The sequence below is a fragment of the Prenolepis imparis genome, unplaced genomic scaffold (assembly GCF_030444845.1).
Source record: "Prenolepis imparis isolate NDT839.2.m4 unplaced genomic scaffold, iyPreImpa1.0 SCAF_12, whole genome shotgun sequence".
Lineage (NCBI taxonomy): Eukaryota > Metazoa > Arthropoda > Insecta > Hymenoptera > Formicidae > Prenolepis > Prenolepis imparis.
Window position 1 is genome coordinate 13,457,167 of NW_028141170.1, and position 15,494 is coordinate 13,472,660.

A 15,494-nucleotide genomic window follows, 5' to 3' on the forward strand; every position below is an offset into this window, starting at 1 on the left:
ATGTGCAATTATAACATATATTTAAGAAATTTGAATAAAAAGATTTTATGTGTGAACAAAATGTTAATATTTTACACCAATTTTTTTTATTTATAGTAAAATTTATAGTTAAATTTATAGTATAAATATAAATGGATTATATATATATGTACCGTAAACACTCGAAATCTGTTTTTCCGTATACTTAGTAGTCAAAATTTGCATATTTTTACTAGTAAGTATATGAAAAAACAAATATGGGGTGTTTACGGTAACATATATCATTTATATTTATATATAAAATATAGAAAATATAAGTTAATCTATAGAATGTCTTGAGTATATTATTAGTACATTATTAGTACATATATGTATATACCAATGTCATACTCAAGACATTCTATAGATATACTTATTATATATTAAAAGATATTTTAAGTATGTACTGAGAAGCAGGAAAAATCGGACATAGTAGCATTCTTAGTACATACTCAGTATATCGCAGTATGTATTTCGAATGTTCCTAGAACATACGCAATATACTTTTGTGATATTCTCAGAACATTCTCGGAATTTACATGTGCTGTGTGGGTATACTCATACTATATACATGTTTTTTTATACAAAATGAAAACAAAAATCTCAGAACTAAAAACTATTTTGATAAACTTTTTTTATAGACAAAAACATAAATAAAAGAACAAAATCTCAAAACTAAAAATAGTGGCAAAAATCAATATTATATAATCTGTTGGATTGATATAATCCAGAACATTAGAGGCTCATTCTCAGCAAACACAAAAATATAACATATATATCAATGAAAAGAACGAAATTTCAAAACAAAAATTTGTATTAGTATGATCGTAGTAATATAAGCTTCTGTTTACTGCGATTAAAGCTTTTTTTTTAATTATTTTGTTCAGTAATTTGTTCGACGTTTCTTCCTTTCTCTTCTTTGCATTTCCTTTGTTTAGCGAAACGCAGCCATTCTGCTACAATATTATCAAACTCAGCTTCTGTTAAAGTTGAGTGCTGCAAAGTAATGTTTCCTGGCTGTTGAGATCTGCAAAATTACAATTTAATGCTAACTCCTTGAGTCTGGCAACATAGTCCTTGACTGCCTCTGTCGGTGCTTGCTTGGCTTGCTGGAATTTCCATCTTTCTATGGCCTCGTTTTTCTTGGGGTTGAGGTGCTCCTCCATTGTCTTGACAAGTTCTTTAAACTTTTTGTCTCTCGGTTTGGCTGGGGAACAGAGCTCTCGAAAGAGTCTATATGTTTCAGTGCCGCATTTAGTTAATAGTGTGGCTGCCTTCTTAGCTTCGTCTGTGATGTCATTTGCTATGAACGATAATTCCATGCGTTCGACGTATTCTTCCCAACAATCTTTGTTTTGATGGAATTCGAAACTTTTGTCGTTCATATCGACGTTTGTGATAATATTAACGTTGCAGTCGATTGTGCTGGAATCTTCAGTATTTTCTTGCACGTTCAGATCTTGTTTTGAAGTGCCTGGGCGGTCTGTTTCTTCTTCGTCAGTTAAATTTTTGTCTTTTTCTTGTAACTGGGCGTGACGAAGCTTTATTAGGACCTTACGTAATTCGTCAAGCGTGATTAAATCTAACACTCCTTCTGTTGGGAAAGTGGTCAAGTATTTCACTGTTTCGACTTTTGTTAACTTATTAACTAGCACATTTGTAAGATCTGCCATGCGTTTGAATTTGTATTATTTATTTCACTGCACTTAGTGTAGGGCAACGATTTTGCTCACTTGTGGTGGGAGGTCCAACTGCTTTCGTTGAAAATAACTCACATTCTTGAGCCGTTGTGCTGTTCACGTGATGATCACATGCCCCGCTCCTGTGCGTTGTTTGTATGTTGAGCTGTTTCGACTCGTCGTCGTCGCAACGATTTTCACTGTTATGGAGCGTGATAGATTACTTATTGGCTTGTTGCCAATTAACGATTTGTGTAATTGGGTTCCAGTCTAGGTTCCTTTGTAACTAGTCTGTGTCGATTTCGCTTCTTCGCGATCACGTGTTGAATCAGCCTGTACGTCCTTTTGAAGGTTGCGTTGTATTTTTAGTTTCTTTTATCCTCGTCGCCAGTTGTTGTGTATGTAGGAGGGGGTATGAGCGGGAGTGCAATGATCAACGGAATGCTTGTTAATTTGCAATATCTGATTATAATTACTCCTCTAACTACAAGCTACTGTCTACTTGTCAGTCTCTTTCTGAACACTGCTCGCCTGTCCGTCTCTCGCCTCGAGTCCCCCACTCCGACTCTCTCTCTCTCACTGTCTCTCTCACTCTCTCTCACTCTCTCTCACTCTGATCACTCGTGCGCCACATACGAGTTTCGTGTTCGATACACTACAATAATCGTATCCGCTTTTGCGAGAGTCCTCATCATCGCCCCACATTCGTTCCAAAATTTGTCGATGCAAGCGATTACGGGCGTTGAGTTGCGCCGCCCCTGCCTACTTTCTGTATCCGTCCCATAGATGTGTAATTATTTCTTTATACATATAATTCAAAAATTAAGCTTCGGATAAAATTTTTGTAAAGGAAAAATCGTCTTAGAATCAATTTGATACCTGCACCAAATATTTGTTATATGATTGACAATAATTAATGTAAAAACTTACAAATTGTGTAACTGCTTCCTCAGTGTTATGCAATAATGTATCAAAGTCTCGTATGGCTTCAACCGTACGTAACGGTAAAATTTCTGCGATGAAACTATCATTGCCCTTTGTTGCAAGAGGAGCACGGCTCTTCATAACATCTTCCATTCGGTTCATCAATTGTTTAATATCTCGTAATATTAAATTAGACGTTGCTTGTGTACGTGTTATTTGTCCTTGCGTACATATTATTTGTTCTTGCGTATGTATTATTTGTCTGAAATACTTTGCAATGTAAAATATATTATACTTTTTTATGTATGTTTTTATATTATTATTTAACAGCCATCATATGTATGTATTAATATATACTTTTTATATTCGAGTTCTCTTGCATCTCTTGGACATCTTGTACTTCTTGCTCCTTATGCATATTTTCAAATAATGGAATACCGTCTACAATATTTACACATTAATAATATGAAACTAATTATTAACTTGAGTAATTGTTGACTTTAACAATATGTATACCTTCCAATATTATGGGCACATCACATATTTGTATTTCCTCAGGTTTTGCACGAGAAGTCTTTCTTTTTCTGGAAATATACAATATTATAATAATAAAAATATAATACATGATTGGATTGAAGGCCTTTAACGAGCGAATAACATAAGACAAAGTTTTAATTTTATTGATATGAGATTAACAATTATTTTACAGGGAACGTTTCGACGCTTACTTGCGTGTCTTCAGCCGCAAACATTGAATTTAATATATATGACGCGTGTGTGTTTCATACGAAAATCATTACTTAGCAGTAAGAACGCTGGTGTTAACGCATTGATTTAATGAGGACCGTTGTCATGTTCGGAAAGTCCTTTAAATATAATTTTACAGTGTGATTAGTTTTTTGAGTTTGTTGGAAATAATTTTTTTCTTTTCTTCTTGTAACTCACCGGTTGTGTGGCATCTTTGTTATAATAGTGTAATGACCATATGTCAAGTTGAACTTCATGATAGTCAAACTTAAAATTGTATGTCACATTGATAAGAATTTTATCGATTATTTTTTGTATCCGTTATTTTGTATGAGCAAGTGTTATTACAGTCGAACGGTCGTAGACAATATGATTGTTGTGTACAAGTATATGACTTTATATATGATAAGAGGTAGACCAAGAGATAAATAAACATTTGAGAGTCATTTTTTTAAATTATCGAACAACGGAAAATACGAATCGTCTAAGATGTCCATGTCTTCCATTATATTGAGTCCATTTTCTTGTTTTTTTATGTGTATAGATTCCGAAATTAATCTTTTATAATAGTTGATTTCATGATCTAATATTTTATATAACTTTCTTAATAATAAAACCCGTCCGTCAATCATAGACAACACATTAATGGACATGTATAGATCTACATTAAAATTTAAAATTGACCATCCTAACATCATTTTTACACGTGCGGACAAGGGAAATACCACAGTGACCTTAGACAAAGACACGTACACAAAAAACATGAACGAAATGTTAAGTGATCCGAACACTTACACAATAGAGAGGAAAAATCCTATAAAAAAAATAGAGACAGAATTAAATAAAATACTGAAACAATTTCTTACGAACGAATACATCGATTCCAAACAATATCATCATTTAAGATCGAGTGACAGATTACTTCCGAAAGCTTACGGGGTTCCCAAAATCCACAAAGAGGGCAATCCTTTACGTATTATTATATCTTCGATAAACAGCCCCTTATATTCCATAGCACACTTCATTCAAAACATCCTTATTACGAGCCTACCCCCAGCACGAAGCAACATTCAAAACAGCTATGAACTTTACGATATTCTCTCAAAATTAAAATTAGAAGAACAGATAATTTTAGTATCACTTGATGTAGTTTCGTTGTTCACAAATGTTCCGGTAGATTTGGCACTCCAAGGCATCTCCAATAGATGGTCATATATAAAAGAAAAAACAAAAATACCAAAAAATGAATTTATAAATATACAATTTATTCTGACTTCCACGTACTTCAGTTTTGACAACGTCATATATAAACAAACATTCGGCACCCCCATGGGATCACCCCTATCCCCCATAATAGCGGACATTGTCCTACAGGACATTGAAAATAAAGCCCTATATAAGATAGACAAGACGCTTCCACTATTCCGTCGATACGTGGATGACATTATATTGGCAGCGCCCAATCATTTGATCCAGCAAATAATTGATATTTTCAATTTTTTCCACAAACGAATACAATTCACCTGTGAGTGGGAAAAAGACCGGTGCCTAAGTTTCTTAGACTTAAAAATCATAGTCGAAAAGAATGAACTAACCATTGACTGGTTTCAAAAAAAGACACATTCGGGCAGATATTTGTCGTTCCTCTCCAACCATCCGACTTGTCACATAATAGGCACGATTTACAACCTGATCGACAGAGCTCTTCTACTTTCACAACCGCAGTTTCACGAAAAGAACATAAAATTAGTTATCAATACGTTGTTGAACAACAGCTACCCCTTAGATTTTATTTACAAGTACGTGCAATTAAGAATAAAGAAATTAATCGCGACTAAACTAAATCCACAAACAGAGAACACGAACAACGAAACAGACGAAAGGAAGAATAAAAAATTCATTGTAATACCATATATAAAACAATTATCCGAACAAGTATGCACCTCATTTAGAGGCTCCGAATTGACTATGGGTTATAGATGCTTTAACAGACTCAATAGATTCATTAAGGTACATAAAGACTCTACACCGCCAATAACAATAATGTCGTTTATAAAATAAATTGCCAAGAATGTGATGCATCATATGTGGGACAGACGAAGAGACAGATAAAAACAAGAATAAACGAACATAGGTCCAACATAAAACATCACGCCTCCAAACAATCCGTAATCTCTCAGCATATAATAGATCAAAAACACACCATAGATTGGGATAATATTAAAATATTAGATCATGAAACCAACTATTATAAAAGATTAATTTCGGAATCTATACACATAAAAAAACAAGAAAATGGACTCAATATAATGGAAGACATGGACATTTTAGACGATTCGTATTTTCCGTTGTTCGATAATTTAAAAAAATGACTCTCAAATGTTTATTTATCTCTTGGTCTACCTCTTATCATATATAAAGTCATATACTTGTACACAACAATCATATTGTCTACGACCGTTCGACTGTAATAACACTTGCTCATACAAAATAACGGATACAAAAAATAATCGATAAAATTCTTATCAATGTGACATACAATTTTAAGTTTGACTATCATGAAGTTCAACTTGACATATGGTCATTACACTATTATAACAAAGATGCCACACAACCGGTGAGTTACAAGAAGAAAAGAAAAAAATTATTTCCAACAAACTCAAAAAACTAATCACACTGTAAAATTATATTTAAAGGACTTTCCGAACATGACAACGGTCCTCATTAAATCAATGCGTTAACACCAGCGTTCTTACTGCTAAGTAATGATTTTCATATGAAACACACACGCGTCATATATATTAAATTCAATGTTTGCGGCTGAAGACACGCAAGTAAGCGTCGAAACGTTCCCTGTAAAATAATTGTTAATCTCATATCAATAAAATTAAAACTTTGTCTTATGTTATTCGCTCGTTAAAGGCCTTCAATCCAATCATGTTTTACATTTCGAGCTAAACCTTTCATAATTTTTTATTATATATTCTAAAAATATAATATACAAATATTATGTAAATATTATATAAATAATATACAAATATTATAATAATAAAATCATATATTATAATAATATCACATACTACATACCACAATAAGGTTGTGAAAGTGGAATGTTGCGTACTGTATCAGTAACATTTTTCACGCTTTCAACTTCATTATTATCACATATACTACTGAATGTTAAGTTGTCTGGACACGATGGAAAAGTAGAAATAACTTTATTTGTATTGATTGCTTTCCCTGTACGAAATATTATTTTTTAAACATTTTACTTATAGCACTTAAAAAACTAAGATGTTATCTCACTTTTATCTCTGTTTTGCAAAAACCGCCATACAAAAAACAAGATAATTGTTAAAGCCTGTGTCCACGATCCGAGAACTCGGTCCAAATTCTAGTCTCCGCTTTTCCGTAAAAGCTGCAAATTAATTGGCTACACCATTTCTCGGAACTAGAATTCGGACCGAGTTCTCGGATCGTGGACACAGGCCTTTAATCTACAGAAATGGTTCATCTTTAGGTTAATGTAACGTTTTAAAAAATTTTTAGTTATTATAAATACATATCAAATATTTTAATTCTATATAGTTTCAAATAAGAGATTCTAAAATAAGAGATGCAAAGATATTTAAATTAGACTGCATTTTAAGTAAAATAAGGAAATCAAGAAAATAATGCATAACTTAGGATACTTTCCGATTCACGCATGATGCGCATGAAGTGACAGAAAATCTATAGTTCATGTCACGCATATTATAGATTTTCTGTCACTTCATGCGCATCATGCGTGAATCGAAAAGTACTCTTAATTTTCAAATTGACACTTTATATCAAGTATCAATAATAAAACATCTCTTTTAATACATACTCTTAATCTTACATCGAGGTACAGAGTTATCACTTTCCTCTTCTTCACTGCTGTATCGATTGTATGAGATATGTTGTCTTTTGCCATGTCCAAATTTGTCTTCATCGGTTGTTTGGTAATTGGAATCGGCTGCACTTTTTCTTGCAGATTCCAGGGATGCTATAATAAAGAAAAAAATTGATATACTTACAATAAGCTCCACGTATACGTGAATAATAATAATAATAATAAAAGTATTATAATAAATATATTTAGTTTTAAATTTATTTGATCTAATAGTGTAACATAATATAATCATAAACACACATAAGATATAAATGCATAAGTACTTACTACAGTGGTTTATGACATCAACTTCATAATAGTTCCAAGTTTCCAAATTTGGACTTGTGCAGTTTGCTATTAGAGATGCAGTATTTGCTGTCCGTGGCGGCCACAAACACTTTTCTTTATTGCCATCGAGCATAAGCCATGATGTTGGTATTTCTGAATATGAATTATCTATAAGAAATTTTACAACAGAATATTTCTTATTTCCGACAGTTTCGCCACGATCCATTATCTTTTCTATAAAAAGAAATAATATGTGTAAATTAATTCACAAATTAAAATATGTACATCTAATGACATCAACTATCATATTGGCAAAATCATTGTAAAAAAAATAGATTGCTTTAATGTAAAAATTTGTACAATTTTAATATCAAATTTGATATCATATAATATCAACGTTTTCTTCTATTAATAAATAATAAAAGTAAAAAGAAATTTTTGTTAAAAAATAATTCTTTTATATGCTAATAATTATCGATCAATCAAAATTAAAATTTTATGCATAAGATTTAAGTACATAAAGCATTGCAAAATTAAAAAATTAATGACATATTTGTAAATATTCGACTCACCTTATAAATGTTTGATCAATTTCATATGAATAAAATTTGCGCGTTTCCAAATATGCAATGTTAGGAAGTATTTACAATTAAGACAAAGGAATAAGTTGCAATGACATTCATATAATATATTTTTAGGATTTTTTCCCGGTAAAGCATAAAAATATACAGCAAAAATATAATAATAAGCATCTAATTATTAGTATGAAGAAGCGGTATTGTAATGTAAGAATCAACCTGATTCATATATTTCAATATTAAACATTTTTGTTTTATTGCAGTGAGTGGAATTGTTATAGTTTCTGAAACAGTTGTGCTTAAAATGACAAATATACCCAGTTTTTCCGAAGCACATGGTACAGTAAAAAGAGATTCTGGATTTAAGAAACGTTTTGCACGAAAAAATAATGTATTCTCCTCTTTAAATATATCCAAAATAAAAACTACAGAATTATCATTAAGTAATGCACATTTATCATTTTCATTTATTGCAATTTTGAAGTTTTCATATTGAAAACATGAAATTTTTTTTTGTATATACAACAATCGGATAATGTATGATAGGGTATTGTATAATTGGTTGTTGTGATTCTTCACATATGCGATTTGATAATTCTTCTAAGGGTTTTCCACAGTGATGCAATTTTTTTTTAATCTTCTGCATATTATTTTCATATTTGAAACAACTGAAATTATCAAGATAGCCAAAGGTTTTTACGTCATTAGCAATATGAAGAAGGTTATGAACATTATGTGATACATATTGTTCACCGTAAATAGTGCTGTAATTGGATACAAAATATAATAGTAATGAATGTGCATAAGCAAGAAATGTCGTGTTTGTACATATTTGAGGATTAGCCATTATTCTTATCGCAACACTAAGAGAAAGGAAGTGATTGTACCAAATCGGAGATATGATTGATTTCAAAATTACTATTCCGGTATACAATAAAAATTGGCGCAATTCCGTGGCTTTCCATTTATCAATATCATTTAAAGTTCTAGGCCGCCTTGCAAATTCAGATGGAATGCTATGTTTAATATCCATTAAATATTGCAAAATTGAATTAATACTTTCTTTACTTAATCTGTTTTGTTTATTTCCCCTGATCCATAATAGCAACAACCGTTTCATAACACCTAAGCAAATAAGGTGCATATAATCAAGCGGAATTTGTGAAACCATTCCGATGGGAAGATTTTCCAATATAGAGTCGCCTGTGTGATGTTCAATTTGAGTTCTATTTTTAAATGAATCATCTGTACGTAAAATGTTATTAATTTCAGGAAAAATTACTCTATTGCATACGAAATCTCCTTCTTGTACACATTTAGAACACGAGAAATATCCTGTGTGACCTTTCGTATATGTTATTAATGATTTAGCTGGAGCATCGCAAAGTATTGCATTAATATTCACTTTATATTTCTTGTTGCAAACAATTATACCATTTTCAGAGAGAAACATAAATTCGTTAACAAAACTGGCGAGAAAATCATTCGCATCGTTCGGTTTACACATGCCATGATATACACCAATTACAAATGGGGATGTATTAATACCAATATCTTCAATAGAGGTCATAATGGGCCAAAATTGGCTGCTAGAACTTTTTGAAATTGGTAAACCGTCTATATTTATATTTATTTTAATTTCATTTGTCTTAATATATTTAAAATAAATTTTTATGGATCGCTCCAGAGCAGAAGTAAGGCCAAAATGTGCATAACGACCATTACCCATACATTTTATGTTTGCGGATGCATTACGTGGTGTATTAACCAAAACTCTAATATCACTGGGCAATTCTGTATGACCATGCTTTCTTAATATTCGAAGTAATTCATTAGCAGTACTGTGAGGAATATTACGTTCAATAATTAATCTCTGTAAGTCTTCCCGTAAGCTTTGCTCGTTACACTTATTATTTAAAATATCTGTCAATACAGGTATATTATTTTGTGAATCAGGAATACATATTTCATTGCTTTCAAGCTGTGCTTCTATTGATAATTCCTCCGATTGATTTATATCTTCAAATGATATATTATTTGTGCAAAAATTATCTGAATTTACGTTTATATTTGCCGCTTGTTCTGTAGTTGTTACATTAGATGCTAAATTCGATAAAGTGGAATACGAAATAACATCTTGACTATGTAATGAAATAGAATTTTCATTATGCAAATCTTGATTAATAATCTGATTCCTTCGTCTTTGTGTTAAATATCTAATATCTTTAAGCGTGGTAAACGTAGAGTGCAAGTTATGCCTTTATAAACAAATATTATAAAAATTGTACCCGCTCTTTTATATTCTACATAAAATATATACATCAAAATAAAAATACATAAATATACATAAAAAAGCAGAAAAACCTAAAAAAAATATTTTATATTTCTTTATAAATATATATATTTTTTAAAGTAAATATTTATGTATTGAATAAAATATAGAACCTACTTATATTTGATACAATGTTAAACTTTCTAAATAATCAAAATTTTGACAATATAAACAAAAATTAGAGAATTAATATAATCATGAGTGTCAATAATGGTACTAACAGATTGCCGTACCAGTAACAAAAAATAAAAAAAAGTAAAAAAGTAAAAAAAAATAAAAAATGATTAAAGCAATTTTTAAAAAAATTTTCTGAGTTTTAATAATCCAATTTCATAAGAATTTCTTGATTTTTCAAGATAAAAAACAAAAATGAGAAAAAATTTCAGATTTTATATCAAATATAGATTTAAATTAAATTTAAAAAATGTTAAATATTCATATAAAATGTAATAAACATATAATTTTCTCCAAACATATTTGCTTCTTCAAATTTAATTGGTGTATAAAAATATTAATTATTATTTTTAAACATACACATATATATAAATTATAGAAATAATTTTGAATAATTAGAATATGCAATGTATGTTAACTTACGTGTCCACAATATAACAGAATCAGTGGATAGCTCAAGCAGTTTTCACCAAATTAAAATATCGAGTATTGAAAGACTGGGTCTATTTTTCAACAAAATATGAAGTGCTGAAATAGAAATTAAGCAACAAAAATAAATAACATAAATTTTAATTGTGAACAAATAGCAACATTTAGATTAATTTATATTTAATCAAACATTTTTATGATATAAACATTTATATCTAATCAAAGAAATATATAATTAAACAGGCCGATGTTCTTATAGGCCTGTTTAATTATATTTTTTATTAGATGTAAATGCTTATTGCTAATCATAATCAGTCAATAAGTATAACTATTACAGATATTTGTATCATTTACTTACGTGTTTGCAATGCACCTTCAATAAAACCATTAAAACAGCTTTCGCTATATAACTCGCCCAGCAGTCAACTATGCAGTTGTTCTGTTACTTACAAGGGACATGTCACAACTGTCCGGAACCGATTTGATTCTTCTTCAAATATGTTGTTAAATACACAAATCTAAAAGACACGTATTTTTTTATATGTGCGGATATTGAGTTTTAAGGGGTGAAACAAGTAGGAATACTATGCCGGTTCTAACCCAGGTCCTCTGAGGGAGGTGCGGGGCGCGGGGGGTTCTCCGTGGCGAGGGGTATGACGTCACGCGGGGCGGGGGTATCTCGTAGGCGCGGGGGCTGACGTCACGCGGGTGGAGGGGGATGTTTCGACAAAGGAGGGGGAGTTTTCTGAGTGCAATATTTGTAGATGGTATCTTTACGACTTTTTTATGAGGGGTCTTAGACATTTTCCCCAAAAAGGTATAGAACAAGCGCCGATGATTGACAATTTTGTACCCTCGTTAATATAATTTTATTATGGAAGCGCCGATGTCCGGCTGCTCGTCAACGGAGCGTTCTAGAGTTCATTAAAACTATGTTTTTCATTTTATGGACATTTTATCATTAGGAAAGGAATGAAGATTTTAAGCCGACGCTGCGACGAACATGTCAAACGTGATTTAATAGGCCTCTACCTATTTGCGTTGACGTTCGGCAGCTTTGTATCCTCGCGGAAAATCTCCCATAAAAACGAGAGCGAAACATTTTTCTTAATATTTTTTAAGGAAGAATGCAACGTATCGGCGCCAACGTTCGGCTGCTTTGTACCCTCGCAGAAAATCGGTCGTAAACGAGAGCGAAACATCTTCCTAAATATCTTTTTAAGGAAGAATTGCGATAATTTTGAGAGGGATGGGGGTTGAAACTTATGGAGAGAGTCTGTCTCCGCGTCAAAAAGTCTTTAGCATTCGACGAGTTAAAGTGTCCTATGCGAAGTGTCAGTGGCACAGTGTAGTGAGTTAAAAAGAAATGGAAAATGATAATAATTTCGAAACGATATTAGACGAGTCGTCTGACGAAGATCACGCGCTGTCGGATGACAGTAATTATATTAGTAATTGCAGTGAGGACCTTACGGATATTTACGACAAGGTAGTGGACAATTCACAAATTCTTGCGCTAAACGGACGTACAAAAGTTTGTACAATATACTTTTATTATTCGACGGGTACTGATCAAGCTCTATGTACTACATGTATGATCTCTATTCAAGACTTCGGGCACATGTATGCTGTTCGGAAGCATGTGATTCAATTACACGACGCAGTGGAGAGTCGATCGTGCTGCAATTGTAGAAATCCATTGTATATAATAATTCCATGCAATATGTGCCCTATTTGCACACAATAAACTTTGGGAGATTGTGCTGGGACACTTAAAGTGAGAATTCTGAAAGTGAAGATGGCGTCTCAGGAAAGATTGAAGAACATTCCAGTGACTTCGATGGTGCATTATTTAAGAAATCGCGAACTTGATGTGCAAAAACCTCAAGCAAGAGATGTGACCCATTTTCTGCAATCTCATGAAAGGAAATTAATGGGAACTACCGTATGTAACTGCGTCACATCATCTAAACACAACCGAATCGCGTGTTTTCAGCGTCGATATCAAAAGGTATTGCATTTTTTAAGTGGACAACCGAAAGTTAGTAGGAACCCAATGAATATGACATTGCCACCATGGCCATTATTGCTATTACCATCCAACTCAGATGTGTTGCCATCCGAATCGGAGGAGTCGCCAGAACATAATATTCTGAACTCAGACTTAGAAATCGATGAGTCGGATGTGAGGGACGAAGATTGAGAGTGTGTTGTAAGTATTTCTTTTTAATTTAAAAATTGTTAAAATAATTAATAAAAATTTTTTTTTCTGTCACAGAAGGGACCCCTCGCAGTAGTCCCACGGCCGTCGTCTTGCCACCCCCACCATCGTCGGCACAGCCGCCCGACCGCCTCACCACCGTTGCCGCCACCACTGCCCAGCCGCTGCTCCTCCGCTTGCCGCCGACGCATTAAAAATTTTTATATATTATAATATTTATATTCTTATCTTTATATTCTTAGTGTTTATATTCTTATCTTTATATTCATATTATATTATTATATTCTTATATATTCTTATATTTTAAATTTTAAATTCACATTCATACGCACACACACACACACACACACACACACACGCACGCACGCACGAGCACACACACACACACACACAAAATTATAAATATTACGCATACTCATTTTAAGAATAAAAATTATTTTAAATATTAAAAAATATATAGTTTATTTTAGAATAATTCCTCTTTCCATCTATATTAAGAATATTATAAAAGAATTATTATATATTAATATTATTATAAAATAATTATATATTAATATTATTAAAATATTATTAAAATATTATTAAAAATTCTCTCTCGCGTTCACCTCGCGCTCTCTCTTTCTCTCCTAAGCGCTATCTCTAGCAGTCCCTAACCTCGCGTCATCTCTCTCTCTCTCTCTCTCCTCGCCGCAACATCTCTCTCCTTCACGTTCGCCTCACACCCTCTCTTTCTCTCGCGTTCACCTCGCGCTCTCTCTTTCTCTCCTAAGCGCTACCTCTCTCGCAGTCCCTAGCCTCTCGGTCCCTAGCCTCGCGATCCCTAGCCTCTCGGTCCCTAGCCTCGCGATCCCTAGCCTCTCAGTCCCTAGTCTCGCGATCCCTAGCCTCTCAGTCTCTAGCGTCACGTTCCCCCTACCCCGCATGACGTCATCCCCCACAAGGACCGTGCAACGAGCTACGTATGAGAGCTGGGACTGGTTACGGGTGGGAGAAAGATGGAGAATGGAAATGCATGCAAAGAAATTACATCATAATTTAGACTTAAAAACTCTTTATTCTTCTTTTAAATATTTTTTTTCTTACATATTATGGACTAAAAACTAAAGCTGCCAGCTCGCAATCGATGAGCTGATGCTTGTTGAAGGCGTCGCTAGCGCGTATTACATTTGATACTTCTTTAGGATTCGTTACATTGGACGCGATATTTGAAAATTGCGTAAACTTGATATCGACTGTATTGGTAATTTTAACCAATCGGTCAAAAGTTACATCAATGCAAGGATCGAGATCGAACATACGGTGTAACGTCGATTCGATCATCATCATGCATACATTTGAAGATTCAAGACTTATTAACTTGGCGTCGTTAATCGTACGAACTCGCACTGTTAACGGTCCAACGCTTATAAAACTGTAGGCATCTTTAAAATCGTTTCGAAGCAGATTCTGAATATTGTGACGTTGCTCGTAGAGTCCTTTCTACGCTTCGAGAGATAGTATCAGTTCCTTTCCTCGATGATCTCCTATAGCGATTTCCACGTAACTCGGTGGATCCACTTTGATACCAATTTCAAGGAATTTAAATTCCGTAGCTGTCAATGCGTATCGTCTGCCTAGTATACGAACCGCACGACGCTCCAATGAAATGCTGTAAAAATGAAATTAGTTTGAAAATAATACAATTTGTAAAAAAAAAAAAAAAAAAAAAAAATATAAAGATGGAAAGAAGTTAAACTTACTCGTCACATTTATTCTCAAACGATGGAGTGTCATCACGACTCGGGACGTAATTATTCACAGGTCTGCCGGAGCCACTGCTTCTTTTAGCGTAGTACATATTTCCAGATTTTAAAAGTGAACCACCAGTATGAACGGTTAACGCTACACTGATCGTATAAAATTAAGAATATACGTGACGCTTATTTTTAAAAGTAGTGGGGTAAATGTGGTGGGAGATTCTAGAATACTATTGGCGCTATGAAATTTAGGAGAAGGGGAAACGGCACTCGGATAAAAAGAATTCTTAGAAACGATTCGTGAGGAAAGGATTGGGGAAGGGGAATAAGAGATAAAACACATTAATGTTTAAATATTTTATTTTTCCAAATCTTGCAATTCTTTCTGGCGTTGCGACCACCAGTTAAATATTTTGAATACATTTTGTAATGCGCAATTCTTAACATGTTTTCCA

General features: G+C 32.9%; 1 pseudogene; it reads right to left on the reverse strand.

Annotated features, from left to right (window-relative positions):
- Positions 1–8,321: 8,321 nt before the first annotated feature.
- LOC145944218 (uncharacterized) lies at positions 8,322–9,717 on the reverse strand (annotated as a pseudogene).
- Positions 9,718–15,494: the final 5,777 nt, after the last annotated feature.